Below are 20,226 nucleotides of genomic sequence, written 5' to 3' on the forward strand. Positions count from 1 at the left end.
ATATATATATATATATATGTGCATGTATACAAAGAGGCATGCTGGCATCCACAGGGCTCAGCACAAACCTGCAGCAGCTAGCATGAATGCATACTACTCTGCCTTCTTTGATGACTTTACCAACAACAGACAGATGTGGAGGGTTTTCAATATAAATATTCCTAGGTAGAAAACTCAGCAAAAATCCTCAAACCACACAGGGTCTGCAGGCAGGCCAGGAACGGAGCTATGCCCTGGCGGGCTCCAGAGACGCAAAAGGAATCAGAGCTATACACTGTGGGTGATCATTTCAGATCTCCACCAGTGGAGAGAAAACAGCATCAAAGGGGGGCAGTATAATCTTCACTCCTTGGAACAATGACTGACTCCAGGCTGGAAAGATGGCTCAGCAGTTAAAAGCACTTGCTTCTCTTCCAGAGGACCAGCATTCAGCTCCCAGCACCCAGCACCTGTTGCTCACAACTACTTGTAACTATAGTTTCAGGGACCCCAATGCCCTCTTCTGATATCCACCAGCATCTACATGCATGTGACACTCACACATACAGACACACATACACATAGGCATATGTACAAACAGAAAATAATGAAAACCGATTTTTTTGCAGGCTGTGGTGGCTCATGACTTTGATCCTAGCATTCTGGAGGCAAAGGAAGATAGAGATCTCTGTGAGTGTCAAGTCAACTTGTTTTCCATGGTAAGTTCCAGGCTCTAGGTGACAAGACAACAGAACTGTCCAGCTGAAACTGCTGCCTCCTCACCTGGCTGTGGAGAGTCAGTGTATCCCTCTACCAGAGAAAACAATGCAAGGTGCCAGTCAGTAAAGTACTAAAGGAGAAATCCAGGCAAGGGTGTATTTCTGCTTTTGACAATGCTTCAGGGGCAAGAAAATCACAGCCTCTGAGACGAGGGGTGCATATTATCTCTGTTCTGTTTCCATCATCGATGAAATTCAGCTTAAAACTTTAGGGGAATAGAGGTGTTAGGGCTGGAACCCCAATCTCACATACACCAGTTAAGGACAATATCATTGACCTACATGTCTAGCCTATATTTCAATCCTGAAATCTGTGTGTGTGTGTGTGTGTGTGTGTGTGTGTGGTGTGTATGTGTGTGTGGTGTGGTGTGGTGTGTGTGTGTGTTTTAACTGGTCATAAAAGGTTGTCAAATATCAGACATGTAAGTTAGTAATAGATACATCAATTACTAATAAGTCCCAAGGTTCTCTGATCTCTAAGGATTGTTATTATATTATCATGATACCCTTGATATAAGCCAGACTTCAAACAAAGTTTGCCACTACAGGCAGATACACGGCTCTGTGAGGCCCTTTCAACCCTTACCCTTCCTGGAAAACCACCTTCACAAAAGTCTTAACCCAGAAGCCAGCACCCCATCTGGAATATGAAACAGAGGTTTAGGGCAAGAGAAAAGAAAGAGAAGGTTAGGGCTCAGGGCCTCTGAGGTTGGGATTTGGGGTGCAGCATGCATGGAAGGCTAGTCCACACACTCAGCTAAAATGCAGATAGGACGCATCACGAGGGATCTTCCAAATGAATACCCTCTGAAGAACTGCTGCACAACAGGGTCCGTCTAACTCTGAAAGTTGGGTCTGCACGACAGCACAACAACTAAATGTAAGGTGAGAAACTTCCAGAGCCTTCCAGAAATTGGAGCTGCACCACGCCAAGTGTGTGGAAAGGCAGAACAGTCTCTAAACTAAGGCTGCTCATGCCCGCTGGAAGAACTGTCTGCACGAGAGGGGTGGGTGAGTGTAGCTGATCATGTCACCAAAGTCTGCAGATGCGTAAGTTCTCCCCAAAGACCAACAAAACTCCCAGGCCACTTTCGTCACTCCCCGAGTGCCCCTCTGAGGAATTCTGTCTGACCTCTCAAGTTGGAATTCCATGTGGAATCTTTGGGAATCTATCAGAAGCCTGGCATATGTGCGCAGCCTCAGAGCCTCTGAATTCAAAACAGGACCATTTCCTGGCTCAGAACTCCATCTCCAAATTCCTTAGGCTCAGAACTGATGGGAAAACAGATCCTCTGAGTTCTTCTGATTTAGAAATCATTCAAACTGACAACAAATAGGAAATTGACAAGGAGATTTGAAATCTTCCATTTACATACACAGTTTTTTTTTTCTTCTACGTGGTAGAGATCACAGCATCCTTAACCTTGATTTTTTTCTCACTTCTCTCAGTTAAAAGCAAAACCCATGACATGAATTAAAGTGTGTGTGTGTGTGTGTGTGTGTGAGAGAGAGAGAGAGAGAGAGAGAGAGAGAGAGAGAGAGAAAGAGAGAGAGAGCGCTGGAGGGGAGCACTCAGTCTCATATGCTGTACCACATGGCATTCTAGAAGAGCTGTACAGTTTTAGGGGTCATTTCTCCCACTCACATCTCTACACTATTCGTATACAATACTATTTGGCCAAACAATATCACCTATTTTTCACACAGAACCTTCCCAGGAACAGCCTGAGAAGGAGTGCAGACACACAGAACAAAAGTAGATGATGTTGACTGATCGAGGGTACAGGAAGACAGGAGTACACTTCCTTCCAACACTGAACTCCAAAATGCTCAAGCCTGACAAGACATCTGAGGTCTCCAAGCTACCTCTTTATTATACAAAGCAGGCCCACAGAAAGCAGGTTGGGCTTGCCTAATCCTTATAAAAGGCAACTCCTAGGGTTTCCTAGAGGTAAATGAACCCCTTTCTAGCTACTAATAGGAGTTAGGCATTCTCTGCAAAAGAATAAATCACACACACACACACACACACACACACACACACACACACACACAACTCAGGGCTTTCTCAGAGGCCCTAAACTTCATCTCTTAATGCTTAACAGATCCATAACCCCTAAATTAAGAAGTCCTGCCCCAGAGAAAGCAGTTTTTCTTTTTCAAAACTTACCAACTCTAGAATATACACTCATCCTAATGGTGTGATCTATAAAATTCAAAGGGAAAGTGATTCCAACAACTCAAAAAGATGATTTAATCCCTAATCAATATTCCCATATTTTTAACATGTGTCAAGGAAAGAAAATGTGCAGGAGAAATTGAAACCTATACATATTTCACTAGCGATTTCACATATGGACCTGGAATATCTTTTCTCCTAATATGGAGATGGCTCAGCAGTATTTAAATGACTCCTTATTCCAAGTCATATAAATATGCACCAGATGTATCTTTTGTAAATGTTATGTTTTTCAAGTTCTCAGCATTTGCAAGTAGTGGAAAGCTATGTCAAGCACGCTTTAATGGGGCATAAAAGTGTATTGTATTCAAAGAGATGGCACCGCTTTGTAATAGGGGGAAATACAAATGTTGTCAATGGCTACATTTCCACTTATTGATTTATGCTGCACAGCAGAAGGGTCTGTATTCTTTATACACAAGTTCCCTATCAGTTAAAAATCTAACCACATACAAGAAGTCATGCCTACATTAATGGATTCTCTAGATTACAGGAAATTCCAAACACTTCTAGAATCTTGCTCGACAGAGATCAGCTCAATCCCACACCCAGATTGAACAGATGAGAAAGGCTGAACCCCAAAAGTGTTACACTGAAGTAACCTCCGCACTGAGGCACTGCGGGAGAGAGTGCAGGAACTCATAGGAGGCCCTGGATATAAGGAATGTCCCTGCGATCTGCACAGCACCTGTCTCTGGCCTGCACAATAACACAAATAAAACCGGAAGTAAAGCATGTATCATGTATTGATTTCCTGGACTGACTGACATCTATGTTTTTTCAAACTCTTGAAGTAGCTTATGGGAAGTAAGCGCAGGGAGTAAAATGTCAATGGTCAGCATTAGTGATTTTCAAAGAATATTGTAATGCCTTTCTCTGATATAAAATTTATCTGACTCATGATGAGATTTTTCACTGAAACTACGAAAGGCGCCCAGTAAATTCCCCTCTGAACATTTTTTAATATATATATATATATATATATATATATTATATATATATCAGAGATGCTTAAGAAATGTTTTGAAGTCCCACAGCAACCACCTTGAAAACTTTTGGGTATTTGGGGGGGGGGGGGGTTGGTTTTATTTTTGTTTTGTTTCTGTTTTTTTCCTTGTTGTTTGATTGGGTTTTTTTTTTTTTCTTTCTGTTTATAAATGTCAGTTACCAAGAATGATACCTCATTGTAAAACTTTTTTTTTCTTTCTATTAAGGAAAGAAAAGATCCTTTTCTCCAGGAAGTCCATGTGGCTCGAGCCTCTCTAAGGAGAATGAGGCGCTCACGGCCACACCTTAGTCACTACTGACTCTCAACCTACCTCATCTCATCACCATACACTGCCTCAAATTGTTCCTTGGAATGAGATAGAATATTTAAAAATGAACCAACTAGGTAAGAGTTATTCTCTGAAAGCCAAGCAACTTTTCATTTTGACCTTTACAAATAACATCTTGCCCCCCATGGGCCTGGTGGCAACAGTGAAAAAACCTCATGTAAAGTGAAGTCATAATTGAAGTTTTCACAGACTCCTGTCCCTGTCTCCATGAGTGAAGTACCCCTGCTTCACAGAGTTCCACGGCTGAACATATGTCCTTTCTGGCTCCAGATGAAAGCACATATTTTCTTTCTCTAACCCGGCACCGGTTTATGCACACCAGGTCAGTGCCTGAACCAGCAGCTCGCAGCCTTCATTCCCTCCAGAGACGGAATGAAGGCACGGCCAACCCAGAATCCACCCTCCATGGGCGATTCCAGGTGGTTCTGAAACACTGTCACTGTTTCCCAAGCGATATCATGGCTCCTAGTATGCTTGGGCAGTGGTCCTATCTATGTGTAGTAGGCACTCACTAGTCAAACTGGTATTAGAGGCATGTCCATCATCACTGGCCTGGTGTCCCTCACAAGAAGGTCAAAGCTCCCGTGCCAATAGTCAGTGTCATGGTTAGGGGTGTTGCTCTCCATCAGTAAGTGATTTTCTTTCCCAGGTTGCTGGGAGACACAGAAGCCAATACTTTTCTGTCCAGACGGGGAGCACAAGAGAGAGTGTAGATACACCCATGTACTTGCCAAGATGCTTAGTTTAACTCGTCATGCTTCTGTGTAAATGCAGCATCCACAGCAGGGTTGTGCCAAGTTAAGATGGGAGCCTTCTTCTGTTCTTGTTATCACAAAGGGCAGGGATACAGGGAGAATGTAGTTACCAAGGGTCATGTGACCTTAGGAATGTTTGCCCCCTTTGTTTTGCTACAAAATGGGGTGAGGGGGCTGAACCCACCAAATATCACAGAACCACTTTGTAAACACCAAGGTGTCCTGAAGAGGACAATGTCTAGAGAACTCCAACATGGACAGAAAGCAGAGGCATACATGCCCCCTAACATACAAACGAATTTGGAAAATAGTAAACCATTGCTATTGAAAGACATTGCCTTTAGCAGACAAGATACAACTTCAAAACCTAGTGTCCCCATAACATGACCTTGACAGGTGGCATATCTGTGTGTCACTCAGCTGGTGCATTTTTTCAATACAAAGTCCACCTTGAAGAGAATTTGAGTGGGTGACTACAGATACCTGGCTCGCTGTAAATTTTTAGAAAACTAATAATATTATTATTAGTGTCGCTGTCAATGTTGGCTCTATGATGGTGGAAATTCTTAGAGTCGCCCTGCTCAGAAATGAAGAGTTTTCTCAGAAGAGTTCTCCTTTTCTCATCACCCCTGAAAGAATTTAAGCACATAATACTGAACTCTGGTGGATACTGTGCTCTCCATCCCATGCAGAAGAATTCGACACACAAGAGAAGGGACAGGAAAAGGAAGAGGACCCAGGTGAAGACCCCCACAACTGCCTCCTGTCACATGGCTTTAGCATGTGTTCATGGGCACAGTGACCTGACCCCCTTGACAAAGTCACCTGCCCGCCTTGGCAAAGTTCAGACTGAGGGTAACAAAGACAGCTCTAGATAGAGTCAAATGAATATCCCCTATGTTGACAGATCCTAGGCTTCCCTCTCTGTTCATTGTGAAAACAATGACCTTAGCTTGTTTTTTATTCCCAGAGGGCACAAAGGGAAAATCTTACCCAATTTAAAGTGATGCTAACGAGATGTCTATTGGGAAAAGGAGTCAAAGTGGAGCAATCTCACATCCAGCAGGTTGATATTCCTTCTACCAAGGACTCTCCCTAAGAACACACTTGTGCTAAATTGATAGCCAACAACGATAGTCAGTAGAGTGGTTGTTCTTTACAACACCACCTTCCCAGTTCCACCACTGTCAGTCCTTGCCTTCTCTGAGTTACCCTGAAGGCAATGCCCTGAAAGACCAATCCAATGCTCTCCCAAGGCCTGCTGCTCAGAACTGTAAACCCTTTTAAAGCATAAAGCTCAGATGAGCCTTTAGAAATAGAAAACAAACCTTACCCAATGGTTAATGCACTGATCCTTTATGGGGAAATACATTCTTTTAATGTCCACAAGATCAATTTGGCTGTTACCCAAAGCCATTGAACTGCAAGCAAAAATCAGATCATGTACACACTTGGTCCTGGGTTGATGTCTAAGACCTGGAGTGCAGAGCAGATACACAGCCCAGGCCCTGGGAAGAGGTTTCTATGTGGCTTAAGTTAAACTACAGTTACTCCCAACCCACTTAAAAGTTAGAGAAGCCTCGTGGGCAGGCAGTGTTTAGTAGATGGGGGTGAGGTGGGAGGGGGACCTTTATGTGGCCTGGGCAAGGAGAAAAGACGCAGCTCTGGTCCCGGCCATGCTTCTCTGAGGGATTTCTTAGTTGGTACAACTTAGTTCCTGTTCACAATTAATTTTACTCCAAGAACACTCATCACCTAAGGCCTGAGAGTTTCACAAATGAGACTTTTGCTACCACATAACACAATGGCTGCTGCCGTCTTCAGCTCCCCAACGTCAGGAGTAGGCGGCAGTATTATTTCAATGCGTCTTTTCTGTTTATAATAAAGGGAGGTTTTGAAAAATCACAACACAACCGTTTTTTTAATGTCTGAGTTTGGGGTTTTGTTTTTTTTTTTCCCCCTTCTTTCTTTAAGGCTGAAGCTAAAGGCAGCTGATAGTGGCCAGTCCTGATTGGCCAACATCTGCTTCTTTACAGGGACCTTACTTGCCAAGTAGCTGGACAGCAACACCCATTTGGTATTCATGGGAAGTGCTTGCCGAACAATAATGACAATAATTGCCTCTGATTCTTGTGTTTACAACACTGCCAAAGTATCATTAGGGCCTTATTTATAGATAATAATGCTTATTAATCACAAGTATTTGAATTTTGGAATGTATTAGATTAATATTCTTTTGTACCTCGGTTCTGTACTAATGCTGTGAAAGACATGTACTGAATGCAACTCATTGGGAATGCTTATTTTGAGCTGCAAAAAAATAATGTGTGTAATTTGCAGGTGAAAGATAAAGAAATTACATGGCTACCTCTCCACAGCCTCCACAGAGACCAATGGCCACCCTACCTCTTAAACAAGAAGGAAAAGAAAGCAAAGTAAATATCCCTATAGGTTTTTGTTTGTTTGTTTGTTTGTTTGTTTTGGGTTTTTTTTTTTTAAGAAAATCTTGTAAATACTTAGACTGAGAGACGTTCCTGACAGTACGTGTGTCATTCTGTTTTGTCTTAAAAAGGGCCTGGGATGAGGAACAGTCATTGATTCCATAATAACTTTATAGTGAATACAATTTTTTAAAACTCAATGGAAGAAAAAAAAAAAACATAGGGTGGCTAATAGAGCCAGTAAACAGACTGCCTTGACGTCTAAACACCTACTTGTTACAGGATTCACTGTATGCTTAATTACTGGTCTCTTTCTACACATTTAATTTCTGGGCAGGCATACATGGAGTCTAGTAAGTGTTTCTCTGTGTTTATGTATAACTGAAAATAGGAATCACTAAAAATTTCAAAAGAGTATCACTGTTTTTTTTTTCCCCCAGGTTAATGCACTGTCCGTTAGTATAATGAAAACAACTTTATAAATAAACAGCATTACCAGTTCATAGTCCACTCAGCCTCCTCTCTCCAGAGATTGTAACAAAAATAAAATGTGCTAGGCTTTCTTCTCCTCTAGCACACATTTTTATTTACCTTGCAGTGTTCCCGCCGAGTGTGGCGGGACAGTGTTCAGCTTGTTTAATTGGAGGACTGCAGGGCGAAGGGACACGATTCTTCAGGAGATTTTCAGAAGGAAAGCAAAGTTTATCAACAAAAAGTCCAGGTGCCCTTTTTTTCAACAATATTTGCAGTTAGATGAGATTTTTTTTTAACCACCTGTAATTAATGTCTACTAATGTTCTTTAGCTAAACCCATGTCGGTTCAATGCCATGCTATTCTACTAACCACCTTAAACTGTCCCCAGCCCCATTACCACCCACAATAATTAACCTTGTCTTTTCTCCACTCTCAACTTTGTCCCCTACATAAAGTAAGGGGGCTGAACCTTCAAATCACCAAATTACACTAAGAAAACTGTCTCCCACCACCACCACCAGAAAAGCCCGGATGGCTAGTTCAACAAATGTTTCCAAGTCAGATCATCCAACAAGACGAAGACCCAAATGCATTACAAGTAAAATGGTAAAAAATAATTCACAGCTTAACATAAACAATTTTAGGGTTCCCATTTGGGTCCTTTACGACCAAAGCGTGATATGATGTGTGTGTGTGTACTCTTGTGAGTCAAAGTAGAAAGGTGAACAGTTACCTAACAATTCAACCAGTGTCCACAGTTAAAGTCTGGTAAGTTGGGCCCCTCGATCCTCCTTATTTAAGTCTGGGGTAAATGTTTTGGCAGACACAATAATCTCAGCTCTGTGCAGGGGTGTATGCCCATCTCTGTGGACATTGCTAGTAGGAGGCATCATCACTCGATAGCTACAAACTTAGCCCAAATCTTTCAAATTCACTATGACAACAAATTTAAATTGTACAGTTTTCACTATTTTTTTTTCTTAATAGCAAGCGCGGGGAAAGGGAAGGCAGACATACCTGAATTATACAAATAATTAACTCAATTCTCCAGTTTATTTTGCCTTTTTTCAGACATTGCCTGAACATGGCATTGTCTCTTTAAAAAATGCTGTTACTTGGATGAGGAAGAAAAGAAACTCTCTGAGAGGTCCCAGACCCATCTTAGGATAACTGACGTGTACCACTGATATGGAGGATGAAGGCTGAAGACCTCATCCCCCCCTAGGTTTTGCTGAACCATACTACACACCTTGCCCAACTGCTTAGAGACTTGATGTGGAAGATGGAGGAGAGAGCTCTGGAAGAGGAAAATAGGGAGGGAGGGGAGGGGGAGGGGAGAGAGAGATTAGTCTATGAATTTGAGTTGAAATTTGAGGGCACTGAGAAAAATAATTCTTTATGAAAAATGGTTTGACAGAATAACTTCTATTCCACCAACACCCCGCAGTTTTCTATGAGCCTAGTTGGATATGAAACTTGAGATCTGTCAACATTTTATAGTTACCCTGATTTAATAAGCATTTTTCCTTCTTTTCTTTAACTGCCAAATTCTTTAATGAAATGGAATCTTGGATGCCTACATTCTGGGGTTTTTTTATTTGCTATATTATAGTTGTCTGCTTTTAGGCCCTGAATGCCAAAGCCTTTATTCTTACAAATCTCTCTACATGTGTAATTTGAGCTTGCTAACTAGTTCTTTACCCACTTCATTAATTAAATTGACAGAAAAGGTTATTTTCCCATGTTTGTGGTGAATGACTCTTCAGATGAATTTTTGAATGAACATTTCACAGTCTTAAGTTAGTGCATAGCCCCATGTCCTCAGATCACACCACAGCAGCAGATAGAAAACTTTACCAAATTAAAAAAAAAAAAAAGGACTTTTGTGCAACTCATCTTAAACTTCTAACTAGAGAAAAATGTTTTTTTTTTATTTTTAATGTGTTATTGCCACCATTTTAATTTTGAACTGCTGAGGATATTAAGAATAAAAGTTAAAAAAAATATTGGGGTAAAATAATTTTTATTTCACATATTTGTCACAATATTTGGAGATCACTGATGAGGCATACGCCTTTTAAGTGCTCTTCCAAATAAATAGCAATAAATTGCACTAGGGAAACAATGTCGTCATGAACATATATATTTTGCAAGGCAAATGTACTTTTATATAAACATGAAAACTCAAGATTATTTTATAATATCAGTGTAAATAAGTCATTCATGAAAAAGTCCCTGATCACTTCAAAACTTTATCATTTTGATTTCTTCAACCAGGACTTTGATAGAGAAAATTCAGGTCCGACATTTCTTTACATTTGTTTAACACAAATGAGCATTTGGAGTCCTGCCAACGAATGTCAATATATCCATTTTGACGGTAATCTTTAACAACAACAAAAAAAAAGCTTCCAAAAAATCTGAAGATTCAAAATACCACTTAAAAGAAGCAAGTATGTAATATGTCACTCCGTATCCTCGCAAATCATTTCAAGGGCAAATACATTCTTCAAATGTACTTCTTGAACAGTGTTCTCCTACGGGTTCCCTTCTAATACAGAGAGAGGCCTAGAATAATAACTTCCTTAAAAATGGTTTCCTTACAGTGGAGAGAATAAAATAAGACTCTTGCTCTTTTTTCATCATATCAGGTTTTAATTTTTGATCTAAGACAATAGCATTTAATATATGAAAAAAGACAAAAGGGAAAAAAAGTATCTGCCTTTAGAGGGGATGTTTATATTTTAAATGTGCCTTTTTTTAAAAAAAAAAAATGCTGCCATTTTTATTTTACACAAAACACGTTATTTAAGTACGTAGTACTTTTAAATGGGCTGTGCTTAAAATAGTACCAGGAATCTATTCTTTTCTGGGGTTTCAGCTACCGGAAGCCCCATTCACGTTTGAAAAGAAATTTTGACTTGTTTCAGTATCAGAGACGCTCAGTTCCTCTTGTTTTGAGTCACTGCTGGCCATAGAACTTCGGTGTGGTGCACGTGGGCATGTTCTATGCAAATATATTCAGTTGGGGTATGTATATATTTTGTTATGTTCTGTACATAAACATCTACCCTTGTGCATCTGTATATTTACATCGTGTGTAAATATGTGGAGTATATTACCAAACTGTACTATACTTAAGAGGAGGAGGAGTTTCAAAGGAGTGCCAGGCAATATTTTAGTTAACTGTTAACTGAGTTTTTTTTTTTTTTTTTTTTTTTTTTTTTTTTTTTTTAACGAAAGCCTTTAACTTGTATTTTGGGTTTTGTTTTTCACAGTCCCAAAGGTGGGTGTTGACAGACATGATTATTTCCTGTTTTCCAAAAGGCCAGTTTTAAAATATTATGTTAACATCTGCTTTAAATAATTAAAAGTGGAACCATCCCCTTTGTATCTACCTTCTCCTAGGAAAGCCTGTGGGCAAAGATCCTGATAAATAATTCAAAGAAAAACTTAACTTTGATTTCACAAACAAAAGCTCATCCACTGAAACACTAACACCCCACCATCAACATGCTTTGTTAAAATGTGGTCCTCTCTAAATTGTCTCATGAAAAGGATTGACTGACACTGTATCAAGATGCTGTCTGTGATGGCCTCTTGGGGTAGGCTGGTGTGTGTCACAGTTACTCAGAGGTTTTCTGCTGGACAGGAGGTCTCCAAGAACTACCCCCTAGTAAGATCATCTAATACTAAGTAGATCCAAAAAATTGATGTATACCATATTTACACGTGATGTAAACATACATATGCACAAGCCTACATGTTTATGTACATCACAAGATCTATACACATCCCAACTGAATACATTTGCATAGGGCATGCCCGTGTACGATAGACCAAACTTCTATGGCTAGCAGCAGCTGCTCAAAACAGAAGAAAGGGAATCTTATTCCTATTGAAAAGATGCCAAAGGTATTTCTTAGTTATTAGAAAACCTTGGGTGCAAATATCATGCAACAGGGGCCAGGGGCAAGCAAGGTCCATGAAGTTTTTCCTATGATCTTCAGAAATCTCGAGTTACAAAAATACATTTATGTTCACGGCCCAGAAGAGAAGAAACTCTTTAATGTGTTTATAAATGTCCCTGTCCTGTCTCCCCTTGAGAAGTGAACAAACTGGATGGGACACAGGAAGGAGAGGAAAGGAGTTCCTGGTTAATGATTTAAGAGAGAGGAATTTATTTTGTCCCAACTTCCCCTCAACTGGTCCACTCTTTTCTCCTGGAGAGATAATTGACAGCCCCTGCTTTGTATGAAATTATAGAAATTACAGACTAGAAGAATGGGGAGTCATTATTTCAGAACGGAAAAGAGGTAGGTGTCCTTACTTCCTCCTAAAATTTCCCATTACTGGAAAGAAGCCAGGAAGTCGAAAAAGTGCACAAGACACCATGGTTATGGGTTGAAGACCACCAGGTCCTTCCTCCTCCCTAGTCCTCCAAAAACAAAAGCAAACAACAAACAAACAAATAAAAACCACTTCTATCCAAAAATCTTTAGGACTAACAAAGAAAACAGCTACCCCAAGGACTTCCTGAAACGTGGCTTCTGGATGCATGAACCCCAGTGTAAAGCAAGAGCAAGCTGTTTGATACTGTCTGTTACATCTCCAGCTAGTATTGTCCCTGTCAGCTTTACCTTGGCTCACATGGGGCCGACTGTCCATAACAGCCCCGGAACCACGAGGAATCACAAGGGAGATCTCTGGGGATCTGCAGCGATGACCTAATCGAAAGAGAGGACGCACAGTAGATAGAGGACTAGCCTAAGGCAGACGGAGGACTCTAGACTCTCATAGGTACCCACACTGGCGGAAACCGACTAGCTAGCACAGAGCATCCTGCTGCGCCGCCTGTCCTGCCTTTCCACGCTCTGCCCTGCCCTGCCCTGCCCTGCCCTGCCCCGAGCTGCCCGGCGCGCGCGCCTCACTCACACGCACACGCCTTAGCACACGCACACACGCGCGCACGCACCCTGCTCCCAGCAGCGCCTCTCGCCAGACCGTGGGGCGACGTCCCCCTCGGAGGGGCGGCGGCCCTGCCCCACCCGGCGGAGCCCCGCAAAGGGACAGAGAGGCACTGGGGGATCTGGAGTGCGTAGGCCGCGATCGAAGACGCACGGCGGCAGGTGGCAGCAGGGGCTTCTCAGTGGAGGGCGTGTAGCGGCGGGAGGGGACCGCGTGGGTCTGGAAAGTGGTGCAGACCTTGGTAGCTCTTTCCCGCGGCCACGGGGGAACTCGCCTTGGAGAGGGCACTGAGTGCCTGGTCGCATTGCCAGGTTGGGGCTGTGCAAGCGTGAGCATGGGGACCCGACTGGCACGAGGGCAGTTGAGGGACCCTACGCGGCGGGGCATGAGCGCGGGCCCTCTCCGAGCACGCCTGCAGAGGGCGCCCTCACAGTGGCGCCCCGCAGGGCCAGGCGGCCATCCCGAGAGCAACAAGGTTAGGTTCTTCCAGAAGGGTCAGCATGGTTCGGTCACTCTAGTCACCGTCTTGGGCCTCGAGACCTAGCAGTCAGCAATCCTATCCCCCCCCCTCCACCCCCCGTTTTCCTGCTGGAAGACGCCAGGGTGCAGGATGCAAAGAGAGATAGCCTGATGGCCAAATGGTTCTGCGGGACCATATCATCATTGTGGGTTGTTTTTTTGGTTTTTTGTTTTTTCTGGGGTGAGGTGGGGGTGAGGGGGCGCTGTTTCTTTCCACTCCTCGAAGAACCACACAAGGCGCCGAAAAGTTTTCTACCACTTGGGGGACACAAGAGGATGAAGTATGAACCCTGCTTCGTAGCCAGTATGGCCCGAAAGTACTAGAAATCTCGTCGGGAGAGCTGTACCCAGGCATGGCTTCGCTGCCTTTCGCCGAATAGCACACACACTCTTTCACTAGTTGTGAAAAGTGACCTGCCGCCTCATAAACAAGCTGGGCTTTAGGCGGAGGAGAGGGAGCCCTGTAAATATAGTGCCCCCAAAACACTGGGTATTGCCCACCCTGCCACCTCGATCACATGGAAAAGTGGGGGCCACATTCCCAAAGGAACACGTTCAGGACCTTACAAGGACATAGACTGAGGCTTGATCGAACCCTGGGCTTCGGCAAGTCCGAGCTAGCAGACCTGGCGGCCTGAAAAGTGACTTCTAAGTAAAACTGACCAGATTTTGGGATACTCTAAACCTGAGCGGCCCTGTCCGCTCCTCACTGCAGAAGTTCAACTGAGCTTGAAGTAGTGAATACAATACGCACCCCCAACCCCCTTCGCCCTGTCCGGGTGGGTGCCTTTCCCACACCTAGCAGTCAAGCCATGGCCAGGGGTGTGTAGAAACATTTTTTAGAGAGCCCCCCCCCATCTTATAAATTTGAGAATTTGATCAGGCAGCACAGATTACGCAAAGCGTTCCGTTTTTCTGCGATCCAATTTTATTAGGATTTATTCTCATTTGTGCTCGGCTTCTCTGGGGAAATAATGCTTTGATTAATGTAATCCTGGCCCAGGATCCGCCTCACGCCCCTCGACCTTCTCCCCTGAGAAGGGGCCTGTTTGACAAACAATAACAGAGGCGCAACTCTTGCAATCTGCCCACACCTTTGGGGATGGCTGGGAAGGGGCGACACTGCTAGCTAAATGCAGTGTCGAGGGGGGCGGGGGGCTCCGTGGTGGCGGCGAACTTTCCAGACTCAGAGTCCTAGGTACCGAAGCGCCAGGGAGGTGGCGGGGGGGGGGGGGGGGGGAGGATCATGGGGAAGGGCCCGAGCCTCGCTGTGCGAATCGGCGTGGATGCCAGTGCGCGCGTATCCTCTGCTCGCTCCCAGTGTCTACTTCTTTGTCCCTCGCCACAGGCCTCCACAACAGAGATCGGCGCACTATGGTTGTGCAGCTCCTTGACCCCAAGGTATATCCACAGCGCCCACCCGCGGCCCCAAAGCACCTGGAGAGCACGTCTTAGGGGTTAACCAGCCACACCAACCTGAGACGCCCTGCAGCTGCCAAAACCCGGACCAGAAGCCCAGAATGTGGGACCCAATTCAGTGGTTTTCCTCATCCATCCAACCATGCATCCATCCATCATTGCATGCTTGCATGCATGCATGCATGCATACCATACAAATCGGTGGACAGAAGCGCGGAGAGTTCTTTGCCCAGCTATGGGCTGAGAACGGGCGCCCCCTTTGCAGCTCTTTCGCCTCCTGCTCAACCAAGACCCCCTCCGCAAGGGGAGAACAGCTCAATTACGAAAGGAGCAAAGAAACGAAATCCCGGGCTCAAACGCCCTGCCCACCGGAGCTTCTCCGGTCCCCCCCTTTCTGCTGCACGTCCCCCACCCCCACTGTCCCCAGCTCAGGGGCGGGCGGGGAGGCGGCGGTGCGAGGGGTCCTGCCCAGCTCCGCGTGAACAAAGCCCGCCGCGGGAGCTCGTGGCCGCGCTCAGAGCGGGTGACAAAGGCAGGCAGGCGGTGCCAAGCTCCAAGGCAGCGCTCGGATGGCCAGGCGGGAAGGAGGCCCCGAAGATGGGTGGTGCGATTTGCACCCAGATTTTTCTGGACTTCTGTGTTTCTCTCCTGTGTGCCCAAAGACCTGTTGGGTTGACTCAGCGTTTCTCTCTCTGGTCCTGCAACCTCACCAGCTTCTCTTGTGCCCGCCCCAGTCTCTCCCATCTCGCCCAGCTTTTTTCTCTACCTCACTCCTTTTACCTCGGCCTCTTCTTGCTTTGAGGGTTAGGTTTTTCCCCCTTTCCTTTTCCGTGGTAAAAGCAATGATAACTGGACTTCTGCAGACTTCTCTGTGTTCCAATAACATTCTGAAAGACCTTTCTGGGTATTTGCTGGCAAAAAGGGGGAAGTAATGGGAGCCTTTTAATTTTATTATGCAAACTGCACTCTAAATAAAATAAAATGCCTTTAGAATGCGATCTAAGAAAGACAGACTTAGCCCTGAGGCCGAACAGATTCCTGCTGAATTCGGCAAGTGTCCCTGTCGGCTCCCACAAATCACATAAATGGAGGGGGGGGTGGAGAATGGGAGCTCAGTCTCTGGGGCAAACCTTTCTGGAAAAAAAAAGTTCTAATCTTGCTTTCTAACCCTGAATGGTAATTGCTGCCAAGACTCTACCAATAAAATCGTACAATTTTTTAATTTAGGGTATTTTATGGCGTTTATTCCAAACAAAGTTTTACTTGATCAGGCTTGGGGGTGGGTAAAAATAAGGGGAACACAGTCCTCCCATTTGACAGCACATGCCGTGGGATTTTTTTTTTTTTTTTGCCCTGGTTTGATATTAAGTTAACGTTTAATGTTCATCAAATGCCACTCTGAGCTGGGAATTCTCCCCTCGGGCTTTATTAGCTAGGATTCCTGCAGAAATTTTAGGCAGAGGAGTGAGTATTAAAACAATACTGGACACACAACTTTTAGCTTGGAATTAAGCCTGAGCTGCAGGAAGCCATTGTGAGCAAGGTCACTTCATTCTATCACCTAAACTTTTATCAAGTAGTTTATTAGCTGAAACTATATTCTTGCACACTGTGGGATATTAGAAGCATCAGCTCTCAGTGAATACATTTGCTACTGTATTTTTTTTAAGTAAATAGCAACAACCACACTTTCTTGAAGAAGAAAAAAAATACCTGTAAGGTAGAGCTGTCCCAGACAAGCACTGAGTTGGGTAGGACCCCAGAGAAGGAGCAAAGGTGTGAAATGAAAGCTAACAGCATCCCAGGACTGAAGAAGCAACAGAAGCATTGTTTGGCAGAGATGTGAAAAGAGCAACCTAGCCTTCAGCCTGAAATGCCGCGATCTACACCCAGCTCCTCAGACAGTAGCTAAGGTCAAATGTCATGAGAGAGAGAGAGAGAGAGAGAGAGAGAGAGAGAGAGAGAGAGAGAGAGAGAGAGAGAAGGCGCAAGCAAAGTACAGGTTCTCTGGGATGTCACACCACGTCTCCTTTTACCCCAGCACTACTGGTTCAGTGCCAGAAAAGATGCTTTAAAACTAGATGCATTACATGCAACGCCTGGTGGAGGAGGACCTCAGGCACAGAGCAGCTCAGATCTTTTAGGGTCGATGCAAGAACACAAACTCCTGACCTTCCTCTAGAATAGCTGAGTTCATATTTCTGGGCTTTGTTTTTGTATAAGACATCACACACACACACACACACACACACACACACACACACACACACACAATTTACCTTGGCATATTTTTTCTACCTAGGACATATCCACATTTGCCGCTAATGAACCATGTTTTCTCCATCTTCTCTAGTCAATCAGTTGGGCTCTGTGTTACCTAATCCTAGGAGTCCAAATCTGAAAAAGCCTGTGATGTTGGGGAGCCCAGGAAGGGTGGTGAAGGGCAGGCAAGAATAATCCATTAGTTGCAGCTTCCCCAGCAATTGGAAGAGAGCATTACCAGACTTGACAGGTGCATGCACACGGCTGGAGTGAGCAAACAGTTGGAAATGGGTTGCTTCAAAAGCACATACAGGATTACCAACTAGGTTACTGTGCCTTCTCAATTTCCCACAATCAGAAATGCCCTGTAGTTTTTTTTTTTTTGGGGGGGGGATGCTGCTACTTATGTTAGAGTAAATCACCATAGTTTCTTTAAATTCATAGTTACTCCTTCAAAACAAACTGAAGAAACCTAAGTATTTGCTCCCTCCCTCCAGGTCAGATGAGCCAGTTGTTTATCAAAGAGACTGGGGGGGGGGGGTGCACGCTCCAAAACCTTAGCAATACCAAGAAACTTCTCATCCACTGTCTACCAGATAAAGGTTTTTTTCTAACCAAAAGCCACTGTTGGAGAGACCTCCCCATTTGTGTAGATCACACAACACAGACCGTGGGTAAGCTGAATATTATAACGCTAAGAGAAACTGTCTTCATGTTGCTGCCTTACTGGACCTCCTTATCATTGTCAAATGGAAGCAAATGAAATATCCACTTCATGTTGTGCACATTTGACCCAGGTAATGTTCTATGTTCTCTCATTTGGCACACACACACACACACACACACACACACACACACACACACACACAAAATCCACCATCACCAATAATTAAGTCTGTAGATTTTGCCCACAACTTTGGATCTTAATTCATACCCACCTTGACTATCCCCATCCCCAAGTCATTACAGACCCCTAACATGGTCCCTGTAAAGTAGCGGCTCATCTCAAATTAACTTGTTGCTTTTCCCAGAATTCTTATTTTCTTTCACTGCAAGTTATCTAAATCTCTAGAGACCATGAGGGATCCCTCCATTTCCCTGTTCTTTCAAGTACATTTTTCAAGAAAGGAAGAAAAGCAGCTGCTTAGACAATCACAGCTCCAAGGATGCGCCCTAAAGAGAATCATAAGGGCTTCACTAGTATTTTACAATACGAGTGAATTTTAAAAGTTCCTTTGCCTGCTAATACATCCTAACTGCCTTGAGCAACCCTGGGCATGCAAAGCGAGCTAAGCTTTAGGACTTGTCCCACTCAGCGAATCTCCCTAGATGTCTTTTGTCCGCAATGCAGAGCTCAGGAAGAAAGCAGCGCTTGTGCTCAAATTACAATTTCCTCAATTCTCCACTTGGCTTTATTAGCACAAACCTGACAGTGCATTTCCTGACTCCAAATGTGAAAGGTCCAGGGTGAAAAATCATATCATTCGAGTGTGTTTAAGTGTGCCTCTCTTGCTTATATGATTCCTATAGTCTTTCCAAACTAGACGAAGTCGCGCTTCAATCCAGCCCTGACCTACTAAAATTAGTTTCAGAGAAAAACTTATGGCTGAAGCCTGGTTGGCTTGGAGCTGAGTTGAAAAAAAGGCAGTGGCAACAACCGCCCCCTGCACACACACCCCTGCACCCCCCCCCCCCAGGAGTAGCAGAGCTGTCCGAGAGGTCAGGCTTTGTGATGCGTTCATTCACAGGTGCCTTCAGCTGCGCTGTGGAAGCCAGCTCCATACCCCTCGTCACTCAGGCCTTGTCTGTCTTAGTAACTCTCTAAATCTCCTTGGGAAAATTGTTTGAGACAAACTGAATAAATCCTCGAAAACCAGCTAGGATTTGCCCTTCACTGGTTTAGGAAGTTTCCTACTTTGCTACAGAACTTTTTCATCCTTTGTCACAGTTTTCACTGGCAGCATTAGGAAGAAAGAAAGAAAGAAAGAAAGAAAGAAAGAAAGAAAGAAAGAAAGAAAGAAAGAAAGAAAGAAAGAAAGAAAGAAAGAAAGAAAGAAAGAAAGAAAGGAAGAAAGAAAGAAAGAAAGAAACCCTTGGAGCACAAAAAAAAAAAAAACTTTTGTGTTTCACTAAAACTCCTCTTTAACTGCCCTAAAAAGGTTCAAGTCCACAGTTACCTCTCCCTCTGTCTAGCTTGTATTTTCTTTTCTCTACAAAACCTTTCAAGGCTGCTAAATCCTTCTAAAACCAGTAGGAGGAAAATAGCTAGTATCGCTACTAGGTATCAAATGGAGTGAAAGATCCTAGGCACCTGCTATATCCCCAAGACCCTGAGTTATACCCAAATATGAGACTGTGTCCTGCTGAAATGATCATTATTTTGCATATAACACCTCAGGATCATTTTGTTTTCTAGTCCATTCCAAAAAGACAATCATCATTACCAGCCTGAAAGATAGTTTCTTAAGTAGCCTATAATGTAACCATAACAGTAATTCTTTAACTGTTCTGTGTTTTTGTTTTTATTATTTTTATTTTTGATTTTCTGCCCATTTTATACAGAGTCCTAGCCACACTTTCCTGGAAAGAAATGGGGAATCGTTTCTGCCACACTCTGTCTTCCTGGGCCATTTACAGACATGGCTGGTGTGGGGAGGGATTGGATCGTAGTCCTAGTATTTTAAAATCCCGTGTTTTTCAACCATTCCCCTTCTCCCCTTGAACATACACAGAAAGGTAAAGGGGAGCGTTCTTCTGGCAAGTTCGGAAGGGCAGATTTGCTTTTGAACTGGCTACATTTTCCTGAGTGCCAGCTACAACGAGTCAGTGCGCCCCCTGCTGACTACTCAATAGTGTATTGCTAGGCAAAGTTTATTTTGTTCAGTAAACCGTGTCATATAAAATTAACAACAACCAATAAAATTAGCTTATATGTTTCAACTGTAGAAGTCCGAAACAAAATAAAGCTGGTTTTAGTGGTCCTAGACATCTCTAGTTTGGCTTCTTCTCCTCTCTAGCTGAATCAAGGTCTTTTATCTAGAGCCCAGTGCACA

The 20,226-nt window shown here is 43.7% G+C and overlaps 1 long non-coding RNA gene across 5 annotated transcripts in view; it reads right to left on the reverse strand.

Moving 5' to 3' along the window:
- LOC114690822 overlaps positions 1-20,226 on the reverse strand; it is a 48,396-nt gene that overhangs the window by 25,194 nt on the left and 2,976 nt on the right. The window contains exon 1 of one of the 5 annotated variants that reach the window (XR_003734129.2): positions 15,102-15,255. The exons of 3 other annotated variants lie outside the window; for them this stretch is intronic. This is a non-coding gene — a long non-coding RNA (uncharacterized LOC114690822). Of the gene's footprint in view, positions 1-14,968; positions 15,048-15,101; positions 15,256-20,226 lie in introns of those variants that run through there. One more of the 5 variants, XR_005090070.1, reaches the window with a different exon arrangement.

This window comes from Peromyscus leucopus, chromosome 16_21 (assembly GCF_004664715.2).
Source record: "Peromyscus leucopus breed LL Stock chromosome 16_21, UCI_PerLeu_2.1, whole genome shotgun sequence".
Taxonomy (NCBI): domain Eukaryota; kingdom Metazoa; phylum Chordata; class Mammalia; order Rodentia; family Cricetidae; genus Peromyscus; species Peromyscus leucopus.